Source organism: Hyperolius riggenbachi, chromosome 9 (assembly GCF_040937935.1).
Source record: "Hyperolius riggenbachi isolate aHypRig1 chromosome 9, aHypRig1.pri, whole genome shotgun sequence".
Classification (NCBI taxonomy): Eukaryota; Metazoa; Chordata; class Amphibia; order Anura; family Hyperoliidae; genus Hyperolius; species Hyperolius riggenbachi.
In genome coordinates this window covers 249,224,019-249,240,120 of record NC_090654.1, presented here as the reverse complement: position 1 = coordinate 249,240,120, position 16,102 = coordinate 249,224,019, and the positions used below count along the sequence as shown (strand labels likewise).

The 16,102-nt window shown below is 47.9% G+C and overlaps 1 long non-coding RNA gene across 4 annotated transcripts in view; it reads left to right on the top strand.

The window, feature by feature from the left end:
• Positions 1–325: 325 nt before the first annotated feature.
• The window catches only part of LOC137532002 (uncharacterized), a 29,782-nt gene continuing 14,005 nt past the window's right edge, over positions 326–16,102 (top strand). For 2 of the 4 annotated variants that reach the window (XR_011023836.1, XR_011023839.1), the window contains exons 1-4: positions 3,893–4,027; positions 7,209–7,343; positions 7,449–7,590; positions 12,505–12,655. This is a non-coding gene — a long non-coding RNA (uncharacterized lncRNA). Of the gene's footprint in view, positions 533–2,795; positions 3,520–3,892; positions 4,028–7,208; positions 7,344–7,448; positions 7,591–12,504; positions 12,656–16,102 lie in introns of those variants that run through there. The other 2 variants (XR_011023837.1, XR_011023838.1) reach the window with 2 other exon arrangements.

Sequence of the window (16,102 nt, the reverse complement as noted above, 5' to 3'; positions counted from 1 at the left end):
GCCCTATTCCTGTGTGCTGAGCAGCCTCATGTACGGGATTCCCATCATGCAGAAATAAGAGTCACAATATCCGATCACTCCGCTGTCTCCCCGATATGTATTTCCAGCGTCACAGAACTCAGTGTGACATTCTCCCAGTGATGTTCCTGACCCCGGTGTGGTTGCACATAATAAGGCGCGCATGCGCAGTGTAGCACAGTCCATTGAAGTGGCAAAATATTATAGGATGCAATATTTGTCATTACACCGTTGCCCTGGTAATACTAGAAACTAATTTATATTCACGGACATCTATTTACATTACATTCACTCTACAGTACTACATTCTGTTACCAGCCGCTAGGGGGAAGGTCCGAGCTGCAGCTGGCATTACTGACTGCACAGCCTCTTGTTGCCGGGATGTTTACCGGTGGGTGTGGCAGCTGAGACGGCTCCTGGGTATTGGGGGATGTGGAGCGAAAGGCCGCAGGTCTGTCCCCGCCGCACCGTCTGCTGTGCTGGAAGCTCGAGCGTCAGGATGACGTCATAGCAGGTGATGTGCTGCAGGTGGGGCGCTAGTGTACCGCTGAGGATGGCTCATGCAGTGACACGTGACCTCGGCCCTTCTGCTATTACTGTACTATACTTACCATGTACTATGCTAGTGCTAATAGACAAATAAATCCCTAGTCCCAGCCTGTAGCCCTGTACCCACCTGCAGCCTCTCTGAACTGCCCGTGTTATTGCTGCACACAGCTGTGGAGGATGGGGGTGCAGTACATAGAGGGGGACATGTGACAGGGCGAGAGCACCTCCCCTAAGTTCTGAGGGGAAAATTATGGTGCCCTGGTAACACTATAAACTAATTTATAATCACAGACATCTATTTACATTGCATATATTTAGCAGTGGTGCCTGGGAGACATCTCGAGCTCACTCCAACCTGAATTATCGCAAATTCTTTCTGTTTTAGGAAAGCAAACTTTTGTGTTTCTATTTACATTGCATACACTCTATCTCTACATTGTCATTTCTCTTACCAGCCGCTAGGGGGAGCTCTGGGCTGTAGCTGGGATTATTGATTGGACAGCCGCTCGGTTGAACTTGTTCCTGGATGGTTTGCCGCTGGGTGGGTGGCGTAGCTGGTGGGTGGCGTAGCTGAGAGTGCCTGGGGCTGGCTGTCGGGGATGCGGAGGGAAATTCCGCACGTCTGTCTCCGCCGCTCCGTCTGCAGGAAGGTGGGCGCCAGGCTGACTCACGTGTGCTGGTGGGCGCCAGGCTGACTCACGTGTGCTGGTGGGCGCCAGGCTGACTCACGTGTGCTGGTGGGCGCTCCTGTACCGCTGAGGATGGCTCATGCAATCCACATGACCACGGCCCTATTGCGAATTGGAATATGAAGCCCTAGTTCCAGCCTGTCACCACTAGTAGTCTCACTGCACTTATTGTATTATTGCTGAAGGAACAGCTACATGGAGATGAGGAATTACATGCAACTTGGTGTGCTGTGTATGGCTGTGTTTGCTGCTGGGCTGTGTATGTTGATGTACAGTGCTGTGTATGCTGCAGTGCTCTGTATGGATGTGTATGCTGATGTACATAATATACGTGTAAAATAGTTCAGTCACCTATAGAAAAGAGATTGAAGGGTCAGTTCACACGGTCTTCTACCTGCTTTTCATTTAGCTGATGCCGAATGCTTTTCTGCAACCGAGCAGAACGACAGGAGCACAGGTGTATGTTGTCACCTCTAGAGCACCCCAGGGGGACATGAAAGCGCTGAATGTAGCCAATCTAGAGCACCCCAGGGGGACATGGAAGCACTGAATGTAGACGATCTAGAGCACCCCAGGGGGACATGGAAGCACTGAATGTAGCCGATCTAGAGCACCCCAGGGGGACATGGAAGCGCTGAATGTAGCCGATCTAGAGCACCCCAGGGGGACACGGAAGCGCTGAATGTAGCCGATCTAGAGCACCCCAGGGGGACACGGAAGCGCTGAATGTAGCCGATCTAGAGCACCCCAGGGGGACATGGAAGCGCTGAATGTAGCCGATCTAGAGCACCCCAGGGGGACATGGAAGCACTGAATGTAGACGATCTAGAGCACCCCAGGGGGACATGGAAGCACTGAATGTAGCCGATCTAGAGCACCCCAGGGGGACATGGAAGAGCTGAATGTAGACGTTCTAGAGCACCCCAGGGGGACATGGAAGCTCATTGCGGCCTTCCTTGTTTATTATGGGCGCCGGAGGCGATCGGAAGAACGCCTCCGGAGCGCCCTCTAGTGGGCTTTCATGCAGCCAACTTTCAGTTGGCTGCATGAAATAGTTTTTTTTTAATTTAAAAAAAACCCTCCCGCAGCCTCCCTGGCGATCTTATCAGAACGCCAGGGTGGTTAAAAAAAAACAAAAAACTTCCTTGCTCTTGAATGGGCAGCGGGGGAACGACAAAGACCGCGTTTAGAAGCACATCATACATTTTTCAATTCCATTTTTTTCTTTTTGTATTATTACACATGAATTACATCACTTTTTAAAGGGGAACTGAAGAGAGAGCTATATGGAGGCTGTCATGTTTATTTCCTTTTAATCAATACCAGTTGCCTGGCAGCCCTGCTGGTCTATTTCTCTGCAGTAGTATCTGAATAAAACCAGAAACAAGCATGCAGCTAGTCTTGTCAGATCTGACTTTAAAGTCTGAAACACCTGATCTGCTGAATGCTTGTTCAGGGGCTATGGTTAATAGTATTAGAGGCAGAGGATCAGCAGGGCTGCCAGGCAACTGGTATTGCGTAAAAGGAAATAAACATGACAGCCTCCATATACCTCACTCTTCAGTTCCCCTTTAATGTTAAGCACACTTCAGGTGCTCCTTAAAGTGGATCTGAACTCTTGCACAGGACACAAGGAAACATAACAGAAATGCACCCTGTATGTATTAAGAGTTTAGCCTGTGTAATTCCCCTTCATTTATGTCTATTCACTAGTTGTAATTTGATCTCTCCCCTGTGTCACATGACTGCCTATGGCAGATGAGCCTATTTGAAAGTACAGGCTGTAAACAATATGTCTGCTTCCATGAATCAGGAAGTAGGAGCTGCAGATTTATTTTAGGATTTGTATCAGCTGTAACAAAGAAATGTTTTTTGTTCAATGGTTATTATGCTGTTGTGTGTATCTTTTAGAGCAGAGAGTAGTTAGGGAGAGCCTAAGGCCATGTTCACAGTGGCTATTGCATTCCCTGTGACAGCAGCAACGCAACAGATCAGGACAGCGGCGCTGTATGTTATGCTCACGGTGCGTCCGGTACAGTGAATCATTTAGTCATCCTCGGCGGTGCATGTGCAGCCCACCAGCACACGTGCGTCACAATAGCTGCCATGACTTTATCTGGCACTCATCCTTCCTGCAGACGGATCGGCCCTCGCAGACTGCGGCCTTTTGTTCTCCATCTCTAATACAAAGGAGCCGTCTCAGCTGCCACACACACCAGCAAAACATCCAGCAGCAAGAAGTGAAGCACACAGTCAATGAAAAGTATGCTTCACTTTGACTGTTAATACATGTGTTTAGTGGTAACGCACTACCAAGCCGCAACCTGTTACACTGAAACTCTCCCGCCGCACTGTGATCTTCACATTGGTGGTGCAGTGTGGTGAGTGGTGTTACAAAGCGGCTGTTAAACTGCAAGGCACCACTTTGAGCGTGGTCCAAAGGCAAGGCAGCAGTCACTTGCCTGTGCCTGTTGAGGGCAGGGGGGCTATCATGGTGATTGAGCTTTATAACTATATTTATCTAAGTGATTATTTTTGTGTATATTTTTCTAGACTGGAAAAATGACTCACTTGTACAGGAGAAAAGTAATAAGAGAAATTGTTACTGTTTGTGCTATTTCAAATCACAGGCTTGGATGACTATGTTGCGAATTCTCCCTGTTCTGCACACAGTGCTGACATCACCAGCAAAATCACAGCTCCAATGTTGGCCAAAAAAAAGCAGGTCGTCGAAAGTGGATATAAGATAGACTAAGTAGATGCATACTGGGGTAATTATTTTTATTTGAAGCTACAGATAAGGGGGTGATTCATTATTCTTTATCGCACTTTGGATCACGTGGTAAATGTTACACTTGCACGCTACTTGTGCTGCCGCAGTGTAGCATGTGCTCTTAAGATCTGTGCACTTGTTAATTACGCGCACTATTACAGCACCGCAACACTTGACTAGCACAATTGCTACTACGTCACTTAACAAAGTAGTGGTTGCGGTATTCAAGTGTCGCGGTGCTGCACTATCGTGTGAGTAATTTACGAGTAAACGCTACATTGCCAGCAGCGCGTGTGGCATGCAAGTGTAACCTTTAACGGCGTGATGATGAATAAAGGGGTTGATTCATTAAGCTGCGCTGCTTTTCTTTAATGTGTGCAGCGCGAGTTGTGCACCCAGAAGTGCTACATAGTGTGCACTGGTAAGTTACGCGCGCTCTATTCACATAATGGGTGCTCCACTCATCCCGCCTTGAGTCCCGTCGGGTCCAGCGGCCCTTATGGGACGTGATCCCCGCACGTTGGTGCAATAGGCTGCCTGTCAAGTGCTTACAGTGCAAGTGTATACATATTGGAGGGGTGAGTGGGTAGGTATACTGTGCATGTGGTGCAATGTAGTGCAATACTGTGGGGTCATCAATCCGCCACTGTTCCCTTTCACTGACCTTTTCCAACGTGGCCGATCATCAGACTGTCATTTGGTAAAGTGGTCAGAATGCATGGCAAGCAAATTGAGCAGATATGTTGGAACAATGCATGTTTGCATATTAGACCAGTGTAATTGAATTGAGTGGAAATTCATTAACAATCGACACATCTATGGGCAGCTTAGAATATTATTAATTAGTATTTATATAGCGCCAACATTTTCTGCTGTGCTGTTCAGAGTATTTTGTCTTGTCACTTACCTGTCCCTCAGAGTGTCTCACAAACTAATCCCTGCCATAGTCATGTCTACAGGGCTGTTTCACCCACCATTCAGTACAGGCGGCCGCTTGGAGCGTCGTGCGGGGAAAAAGCTGCGGCTGCCCAACGCTACTGCTGTGACCGCCATTGGTTCACTGTTATTTTGTTTATTTACTGAGTTCCGGGCTGACAGCAGTGCTCAACACGCACCCCCCTCCTGCACGTGCTTGCGAGTGCCTCCGCCTCCATACATGCCCCCTCCTCCTCTCCCGGCCAATAGAGCAGCCAACACTGCTCTTCCCCACCCCTCCTCCTCTAAAGCCTTGACACACACTGGAGGACAAAGCAGCAGCATTACCAGGAACCCAGTGTGGGGACAGGTGAGGTGACAGTGATATGGGACGTCACATGAGTGGGAGAGTGACAGTGAAAATAAATGAAATATAGCTTTCAGATTTCTAAGTGTTTTTCTCCTATGTACATGGGTGCTGCGGGAAAAGAGGAGATTTCTGGGGCTATACATGGTGGCATGAGATTGATAAGCTGCTTGCTTATCAATAATATTCTGTGACCCAGTGTTCTCCTCAGGTTCTTTTAGCCGGGTGCTCCATTCGGCTAGTTTTGGTGAGCACCCGGCTGCCACGGGCTCACCACCTCCTATTCTGTAAGCGGAGTTGCACACAGAAGCACCGGGCCTTCATTCTCTCATCTCGCCCCACCCGGCTACTTTTTCATGCCACTCGGCAAATTTTTCATGCAACCCGGCTGGAAAAAAATTCTGGGGAGAACACTGGTGACCCCAGAAATCCCTTCTTCCCCACTGGGGCCACCCATGTATATAGGAAACACTGAGAACAAATGCAAGCTTTGTTTTCAAATCAGCACTTTCGAATAAGAAAGAATTAACATGCCGCACTTGCCTAAGAAGAGGGAAGCCTCTGGATTCTATACAGGCTTCCCCCAGGGGCCTCTGGTCCCCCATCGCTGCTTAAGGTTCCCCAGTCATTTCAGACATGAGCTTGGTGGACATCTGAACAGGGCAACAATCGTCTTCAAGCATGAGCGTAGCTGTACTGCTCCTCTGCCAGTAAGGGCACGCCTGCACGGAAATCCAGAACCACTTCTGTACAACCGCAGGCATGGCAATGCCATCACAGGTGCAGTAGGGCTTCACTCGCGCTTGAAGAGGAGTGTGGACCCAATCAGCTGGAAGGTCCCGGACAGAGTGGCAGGTGTAGTAAGGACGACATAGGAAGCCTCTAAAGGGTGCCTATTTTTCCCTCTTAAAGGACATCCAAGGTGAAAATAAACTGAAGAGAAAAATAATTGTATCTATCCTAGTTCTCCTAAAAATGACTTTTTTTTTTTTTGTGATATCCCACAGTTTTATATTTAACCCCCTTGGCGGTACGCAGTTTCTGAGGCTGCGTCCGCCGGGAGGTTTTTTGCCCCCCACAATTTTTTGAAACGCTTTAGCTAGCATTTCGCTAGCTAAGCGTATGTAAAAAGCTGCTCCAGTCCCCCCATGGCCGCCGGCCATACATACTTCGCCTCGATCCCTCAAAGCGCAGTTTCCCGATCGGCTTCCGGCGTTGCTGTGGCAAAGATCGGAGATGACTTCATGTCACCCGCAATGCCGATCGCCGTCATCACGAAGCCTGGAGCCGATTGGGCGGCTGCGCCAGCGTGGGCACGCTGGGGGGTATGTATACAGGAAGCTATTGCGGGCGATCGCAGGGGACCGGAGCAACTGTATGCATACGCTTAGCTAGAGAACCGCTAACTAAAGCGTATGCCACCATAAAAAAAAAAAAATAATAATTCCTGGGGCCATGTGAGCCTCCGGCGGGTACCCCGTGTGTAGTACGGTGTTACGGCCAAGGAGGTTAAATCTAGATTTTAGCTTTTGACTGCTTGTTTGTCTCTGCTCAATGATCCCTTCATTGAAGTATGCTAGAGCTCAAATCTATGAATTGTTAACCCTTTTTATCTATTTCCTGCTTTTAGAAGCCATTTACTGACAGGAAAGTGTTTTATGGCTGTAATTACTAATCAGTGAGGGTTATGCTATAGTCTGACCCAGTCCAACCTTGTCCCAACCTAGACAGAAACAGTCACTTACATACGTGATTTTCAGCTCTTCCAGGCAGAGAAAGAAAAAAGGAACAGCCTAGTTATTTGTGTATTTGGCACTATACATACATATATATTTCATCATGTAAGATGTCACCTCAGTTGTCCTTTAAGTATTTATTTCCTTTCTGACACTCTTAGGCCGGGTTCACACTGGCACCGATGGGAAAACTGATCCGTGTAAAAACTGATCCGTGCATCAGTTTTCCAAATGCGATGCTCCGTTCCATTACGTGGTCAAGGCGATGCATTCGTTGATTATGGAGTGACAAAAAGGTTAGAAACCGCACTATATGTCTACGTATGTATCGTGTTATGTAGGTATTGGTGGTCTAGGGACAATTTAGGGGGAAGCTAATTAACTTATCTGTATGTTTTTAGGATGTGGGAGGAAACCAGAGTGCCCAGAGGAAACCCACACAGACGCAGAGAGAACATACAAACTGTGCGGAAAGTTTCCTGGCTGGGATTCTAACCAGGGACCCAGCACTTCAAAGCATCAGTGCCAGCCACTGTTATTGTGGTATAGTAACATCAGTGGGAAATATCTTCCTTTTCTCAGGGATAATTTTGCTCACAGAGACCATGCAGGGAGGGAGTATGTTCATTATACGGCACAGATGGATGCTATTGAAAAAAGATCTAAACCTTTGTATACTCGCTAGCTTAAACTCAGCTGTGGCCGCTGCTGAAGACTAGTCTAGCGTGAATCTGTCTGCATGGGAGACCATTTCAAAAAACTTTGCTTAACCCCCCTGGCGGTAATCCTGACCTGAGAGCGGTAAGCCTGTGCTCAGGTCGGGCTACCTAAAAACTGCACATGCGCTTTGTTTCTGGGTCCTGCGCACTCAGCGCTGCACAGCGGGACCCAGGCTCCCCACCCCCTCCCCATCTATCTGATTTGCTCTGATTCCGGGGACCCGGCAGCCAGGCTTCTCCCCACGTCTACCCGCCTCCTCTTCCTCATCCCCATCCCCATGTCACCGCATGTCCCTCAGATCCTCCCCGCGGCTATCGGCGTCCTTTTCAGTCACCAGGATCCCCAATGTCCCCCACTCTTCTTCTGGGGACCCGGTGGCCAATCACAGTAGAGGAGCAGCGATCATATGTCGTGACGTCATCGGGGCAGGGGGCGGAACAAATTTTTAAACTGGAGGAAGATCAAATTTTTAAAATGTAAGCAAAACAAAGAGAAATGCGCCCTTTATATACAGTGGGTTGCAAAAGTATTCGGCCCCCTTGAAGTTTTCCACATTTTGTCACATTACTGCCACAAACATGCATCAATTTTATTGGAATTCCACGTGAAAGACCAATACAAAGTTGTGTACATGTGAGAAGTGGATCGAAAATCATACATCATTCCAAACATTTTTTACAAATAAATAACTGCAAAGTGGGGTGTGCGTAATTATTCGGCCCCCTGAGTCAATACTTTGTAGAACCACCTTTTGCTGCAATTACAGCTGCCAATCTTTTAGGGTATGTCTCTACTAGCTTTGAACATCTAGAGACTTAAATCCTTGCCCATTCTTCTTTGCAAAACAGCTCCAGCTCAGTCAGATTAGATGGACAGCGTTTGTGAACTGCAGTTTTCAGATCTTGCCACAGATTCTCGATTGGATTTAGATCTGGACATTGACTGGGCCATTCTAACACATAGATATGTTTTGTTTTAAACCATTCCATTGTTGCCCTGGCTTTATGTTTAGGGTCATTGTCCTGCTGGAAGGTGAACCTCCACCCCAGTCTCAAGTCTTTTGCAGTCTCCAAGAGGTTTTCTTCCAAGTTTGCCCTTTATTTGGCTCCATCCATCTTCCCATCAATTCTGACCAGCTTCCCTGTCCCTGCTGAAGAGATGCACCCCCTGAGCATGATGCTGCCACCACCATATTTGACAGTGGGGATGGTGTGTTCAGAGTGATGTGCAGTGTTAGTTTTCCGCCACACATAGCGTTTTGCATTTTGGCCAAAAAGTTCCATTTTGGTCTCATCTGACCAGAGCACCTTCTTCCACATGGTTGCTGTGTCCCCCACTTGGCTTGTGGCAAACTGCAAATGGGACTTCTTATGCTTTCTGTTAACAATGCCTTTCTTCTTGCCACTCTTCCATAAAGGCCAACTTTGTACAGTGCATGACTAATAGTTGTCCTATGGACAGAGTCTCCCACCTGAGCTGTAGATATCTGCAGCTCGTCCAGAGTCACCATGGGCCTCTTGACTGCATTTCTGATCAGCGCTCTCCTTGTTCGGCCTGTGAGTTTAGGTGGATGGCCTTGTCTTGGTAGGTTTACAGTTGTGCCATACTCCTTCCATTTCTGAATGATCGCTTGAACAGTGCTCCTTGGGATGTTCAAGGCTTTGGAAATCTTTTTGTAGCCTAAGCCTGCTTTAAATTTCTCAATAACTTGATCCCTGACCTGTCTGGTGTGTTGTTTGGACTTCACTGTGTGGTTGCTCCCAATATTCTCTTAGACAACCTCTGAGGCCCTCACAGAGTAGCTGTATTTGTACTGACATTAGATTACACACAGGTGCACTCTATTTAGTCATCAGCACTCATCAGGCAATGTCTATAGGCAACTGACTGCACTCAGGTCAACGGGGGCCGAATAATTATGCACACACCACTTTGCAGTTATTTATTTGTAAAAAATGTTTGGAATCACGTGTGATTTTCGTTCCACTTCTCACGTGTACACCACTTTGTGTTGGTCTTTCATGTGGAATTCCAATAAAATTGATTCAAGTTTGTGGCAGTAATATGACAAAATGTGGAAAACTTCAAGGGGGCCGAATACTTTCACATACATACACACACACGCACGCACGCGCGCGCGTAGATTTTTATTTTTTTATCCTGAACTTTCCCTTTTAGAGTGACCCTGAGACGAGGGGAAAGTGGGGCGGATGCGCACACCCGGGCATGCACAGTACACCAGACTGGCTGTGGAGAACAGGGCTGCTACCGGGCGATCTATGAGGCTTTGGACTACAGTGAAGGAGCGATCTGTGTGGAGGGGGCTGGAGGAAGCCCCAGGTATGTATAAAACTATTCCCCCCCCCCCCCCTTGTCTGTTACACTTTAAGGCTATGTTCACAGTGATGCATTGCATTGGACAAGATGATGACATTACTAACATGATGCAATTACTTTTTAATGGTGCGTTCATATTGGCACATTAGAAGTGCAGTACGAAAGGACTGTTGAGCATAATGTAGAGCATGTAGGTATTGCATAACACATGCGTTAACAGTTGCAGTGAAGCATACTTTGCATGTATTGCAGGTGTCACACTGCCCCTCCAATGCATTTCTGTTTTTACATGGAACACAATGCAACTCATCACTGTGAACAGTTTGGATGTCTATGGAGGTTTTACATTATAGATAGCAAGAAATAGGTGCCTCAGTATTGGTTGCCAGGAATAGGTGCCTCAGTATAGATAGCCAAGAATAGGTGCCTCAGTATAGGTACCCAGGGATATGTGCCTCAGTGTAGATAGCCAGGGATATGTGCCTCAGTGTAGATAGCCAGGGATATGTGCCTCAGTGTAGATAGCCAGGGGTATGTGCCTCAGTGTAGATAGCCAGGGGTATGTGCCTCAGTGTAGATAGCCAGGGGTATGTGCCTCAGTGTAGATAGCCAGGGGTATGTGCCTCAGTGTAGATAGCCAGGAGTATGTGCCTCAGTGTAGATAGCCAGGGGTATGTGCCTTAGTGTAGATAGCCAGGGGTATGTGCCTTAGTGTAGATAGCCAGGGGTATGTGCCTCAGTGTAGATAGCCAGGGATATGTGCCTTAGTGTAGATAGCCAGGGGTATGTGCCTTAGTGTAGATAGCCAGGGGTATGTGCCTTAGTGTAGATAGCCAGGGGTATGTGCCTTAGTGTAGATAGCCAGGGGTATGTGCCTTAGTGTAGATAGCCAGGGGTATGTGCCTTAGTGTAGATCACAGGTGTCGAACTCCAGGCCTGGAGGGCCAGATTCATGCCAGTGTTTAGGATGGACTGAGAAAGAAAGGAATGTGTTCTACCTGATGAACCACACCTTTCCTGATTCAGACCCATCAATTCATTTGAGCTGTGTCAAAAATGTGTGAGAATCTCGGCCCTCGTAGGACCGGTTTGACATACCTGGTGTAGATAGCCAGGGGTATGTGCCTCAGTGTAGATAGCCAGGGGTATGTGCCTTAGTGTAGATAGCCAGGGGTATGTGCCTCAGTGTAGATAGCCAGGGGTATGTGCCTCAGTGTAGATAGCCAGGGGTATGTGCCTCAGTGTAGATAGCCAGGGGTATGTGTCTCAGTGTAGATAGCCAGGGGTATGTGCTTCAGTGTAGATAGCCAGGGGTATGTGCCTCAGTGTAGATAGCCAGGGGTATGTGCCTCAGTGTAGATAGCCAGGGGTATGTGCCTCAGTGTAGATAGCCAGGGGTATGTGCCTCAGTGCAGATAGCCAGGGATATGTGCCTCAGTGCAGATAGCCAGGGATATGTGCCTCAGTATAGGTAGCCAGACGGAGGGGGGATGCAGCGCAGTGGCTGAGGAGTCATCAAATACTACCTTTGCTGGGATCCATCTACTTACTTTTTCCTGTTGTTGTGTTCCATCTCACAGTAACCGCACCCCCCTAGGGGGCGCTGTTACTGTGAGCTGGAAAGCAGGACAGGAAGAAGTTTGTAGTACATGTGTCGCTGGCTCCCAGCAAAAGTGGTATTTGATGACGCCGTTTCCTGTGCCGTTGCGCCCCTCATGCAGTACCTAGGGAAGACGAGCTGGCACCTAGGGGTCTGCTGCGACCGTGGCCCCTACGCCCCTGGGAGTAGGGCATGTGCCAGAACCCAGGTAGTATGGCGCTCTGGTGAATTATTCAGACGACTTTCCAGCGCATTCATGTTAGCAAAGACGGGCTGGGATGACCAACAGGGTAGAGTGTTAGCTTCCTGGCCAGATCCATTGTTTTGTTCCCAAAGGCAGATACCATCTTAAATGCTTCCGGACCAGCAGTCTCTGGCCCGTTTAGGACCAGAGACTTTTTGATTTGAAAACGGAACTCAACTGTCCCCACGCCGCATGTTGTGACTGTGAAGGTACAGTTTCCATGTTTGTGCATTACAGGATCTTATTTGCCATCCAGAAGGCAGGGCTGAGAAGTCTCTTCAGTGCTCAGCACCTGCCTGTGCATAGTGGGAGAGTTCATAAAATGCTGATTTGTACATCAACAAAGCTCCATAACTGTGAGGGAAGACCACTGCGAGACTGAGAAGTTCATCTCAAATCTTTGTGACGGTTACTTGGCCAGATATACCAGTGATTTGTAGTGTAGCCAGATGTTTCTCTGGTTGGATTGCAGCAGAAATAACTGTCTTGGTCCTGATGGACCCTCACTGTCACCGAATGCTAAAGGCCAGCCAATGTTTGTTTTTCTGATACGCAGAATGCTCCTGATGGGGGAAGTGCATGGCCTGGAACAGCACATGCCCAGTGGCCTGCAAGCCAGGTGGATCACAAACTTCACAGAAGCACAGTGGATCTGACCAGAAGGACATTGAGAGCTGGCAAACTACAGGAGCTGGAGGTAGCCCCAGGTAAGTAGAAATCCCCCCTCCTCAAGTTTACTTCAATACTTTAAAGGGAACCCGAGGTGTGAGGCCTATAGAAGCGGCCGTATTTATTTCCTTTTAAACAGTGCCAGTTGCGTGAGGCTAGGTTCACAGTGGGACAATATTTTCCTGTGTTAATAAAGTCATATAACGTAGGTTACCGCACTGCAGTGTTAACCCTATGCGACTTTCACAGTGCAACATTAAAGTCTCATTGTAAATGTCGCTGCAGTATGTTACCTCACAGATACAGGGAAGTATACCATATTTTTCGGACTATAAGCTGCACTTTTTCTCCCCCAAAAGTGTGTGGGGGGGGGGGGGGAGCCCCTGTGTCTTATAGTCCGAATGTGGCCAGGCAGGTGTCCCCCGCAGGCAGGTGCAGGACAGTGCGAAAGCCCTCACTTATCCAGCTGTGGGCTCAGAGTCCTGCATCCTTCTGTGCATCCAGCATGACATGGATGGCTCACGCGCTCACCATGTGGCTCCTGCAGCGGCTCCACTCGCCAAGCTTCCTAATGGGCTGCCTCTCACCCGCTCGCTCTATTTGGGGGGGGGGGTGCCCACGTGGTTCCTACAGCAGCTCTTGCTCCACCGCTGTCACTCCTTAGCCTTTCACCAATCTTCCTGATGGGCTGTTCCTGCAGAAACTCCAACAGCTGCTCCACAACTATTACTCCTGAACCACGCACAGATCTTCTTGCGTGGCTGCCTCTCAACCGCTCACTCTGGCCACATGGCTCCTGCAGGCTCAGCTCTACAGCAGTTCACCACCACAGATGAGACACCTGGACCGATCTCCCCTGCAAGTATTATGTATTACATGTTGGACGACAGTTTATGTTGTGGGAAAAATGTAGGTTGTGGGGACAGTGTAGCTTAGTGTAGGCAGCAGGGGATGGTGTAGTGTAGCTAGTGGGCACTGGCATCTGGGGTTAGTTTAGCTGGGCAATGTAGTTTAGACAGAGACAGCTTGGGGGGGGGGGGGGGGGGGTTGAGGGGGGGAAAGACCATGAGAAGCCCCTGCACTAAAGGCACACCAGGTTTTTTTTTTTTTTTTTAAATTGTTTTTATTTGTTTTTATGCATAACATACAAACTCAGACGCCCCTTCTCCGCACACAGGCGAGAGGGCATCTGTACAAACACATAGGAAGACCATCATTACCCTCACCCACCCACCCCAACCCACCATTCCACCCCCCCGCCCATCTAATCTTGGTTGTTCAGGGTGTACCAAGTTACGGATCCGAGCACAGTAAATCAGGTAGATTCTACCTTATCTATCCACGGCTTCCAGATTTTGGTGAACTTTTGTGGGCATCCTCTCGCTATATATGCAGCCTTGTATAGAGGTAGGGAGTTATTTATAAGTGATTTCCACTGTTGTAAGGTCGGGTGTTCCACCGCTTTCCAGTTTAGAGCTATTGCTTTCCTGTAGTAAAAGAGGGTAAGACCAAGTAGTGTTCTTAAAGCTTTGCTTGGTGCAAGTGAGGTGGTCAGGCCCAGTAAACACCATTTTTTGAGAGACAAAATCGCATACCTGTAACCATGCAGGCACAAATTTGGGGCAGCTCCAGAAGATATGGGCAAAGTCAGCTTGTGAAGAGTTGCAGCGCCAGCAAGTGCTGTCGTGTGTCCCGCTCAACTTGGCCAGTCTGGCAGGCGTTAAGTAAGCTCTGTGCAGTATCTTGAATTGGATAAGTCTGTCTCTGGTAGCTATTAGATGTTGAAATGGTATAATCCAAGCGTCTTCCCAGTCCTCATCATCAATATGCGGGGTTATATCCATCCATGGAGTCTTGAAAATTGAGACATGTGGCTCAGTAATAAGTATGACGTTCTTATAGATTGATGATAGTGCCTTAGACAGATTGGTATTTGTGAGAGTATCTTCTATTTCCGATGAGCGGATGCGTGGAGGGGATGTGCCAAACTGGGCCTGAAAGGCATGTCGAACTTGTAGAAACCTAAAGAAGTGAGAGTTGGGGAGATTGAATGTTTCTTTCAGGTGGTCGAATGTGACGAGGGATCCGGTAGAAACAATATGGGAGATGAGGCTGACACCTTTGGAGATCCAAATAATGGGATCAGGAATAGTGTAGAAGTTTTTAAGAGAAGGATTGTTCCATAGGGGGGTTCTGGGTGAGAGGGGTTTGGAGTTGGGGGAGTCCCAGGCCTGCACTATGTTCCAAGCTTTAAGTACTGTTTTCATCGGAATAGATGTAGGGTATGGAGCTTGGAGACCCCGGTAGAGGAGTTGGGATAGAGCTTCATAAGAGCCAAGCTGAGCGGCCTCTAAAACCGTTGCTGCATTGGATTCATCCGGGCAGAGCCACCAGTGGGCTGTTACAAGAATGCTGGCTATATAATATTTCTGTAGGTGGGGAAAGGCGAGCCCCCCCTCCGTCCACGGCCTCTGAAGTTTTTTAAGGCTTATTCTGGGGGATTTTTTGCTCCATATAAAACTAAGAAAAATAGAATTAAGCTGAGCAAAAAACTTTTTAGGAATCCAGATAGGACAGTTTCTGAAGACATAAAGCAGGCGGGGTAGTATTTTCATTTTAATTAGATTTATTTTCCCAATTAGGGATAGCGGGAGAGTTTGCCATTTATTTAAACAGTCCTTGGCATGGGAAATTAGCGGGAGGAGGTTGAGAGTATAAAAGTCAGCTATATTATTAGTAATCTGAATGCCAAGGTATTTGGTTTGGGAGACTACCTCAAGGTTGGAAGGTAGGGTGGGTGTTATTGTAAGTGGGAGGAGTTTAGATTTCTTCCAGTTGACTCCAAGACCTGTAAAGGGGAGAAATTTTTCAAATATGTCTAAAACTCCAGTGATGGATCTGTCTGGGTTTTCAAGGTATATGACAAGATCGTCGGCATATAGGGACAACCTCTCCTCCAGCCCCCCAACCCGGAAGCCCGAAATATTAGGGCATTGTCTAAGAGAGGCTGCTATTGGTTCCATTGCTAGGGCAAAGAGGGCCGGAGAGAGAGGGCATCCCTGCCGCGTTCCCCTGTGTAGCAGTATTTTATCTGACAGGATATTGCCCATTTTTATATTGGTGGAGGGGGATCTATAAATGGTCTGGATCCAGGAGATTAGTCTCTGTCCGAATCCAAATCTGGCAAGAGTGGCCCATAAGTAATTCCACTCTACAGAATCAAAGGCCTTCTGGATATCAATAAAGGCCAGAGCCTTAGGGGTTGGAGAGTTGAGATTGAGCTGTATGTGGGTGAAGAGCCTTCTGAGGTTGATGTCAGTTGTCTTATTAGGGATGAAGCCTGTCTGATCAGGGCTTATGAGTATTGTAATGATCTTATTCAGTCTCAGGGTGATAATTTTGGTTAACACCTTAAGATCATTATTTAATAGGGAGATTGGTCTATAGGATTGGCAGTCAAGTGGATCTTTCTCCGGCTTAGGAAT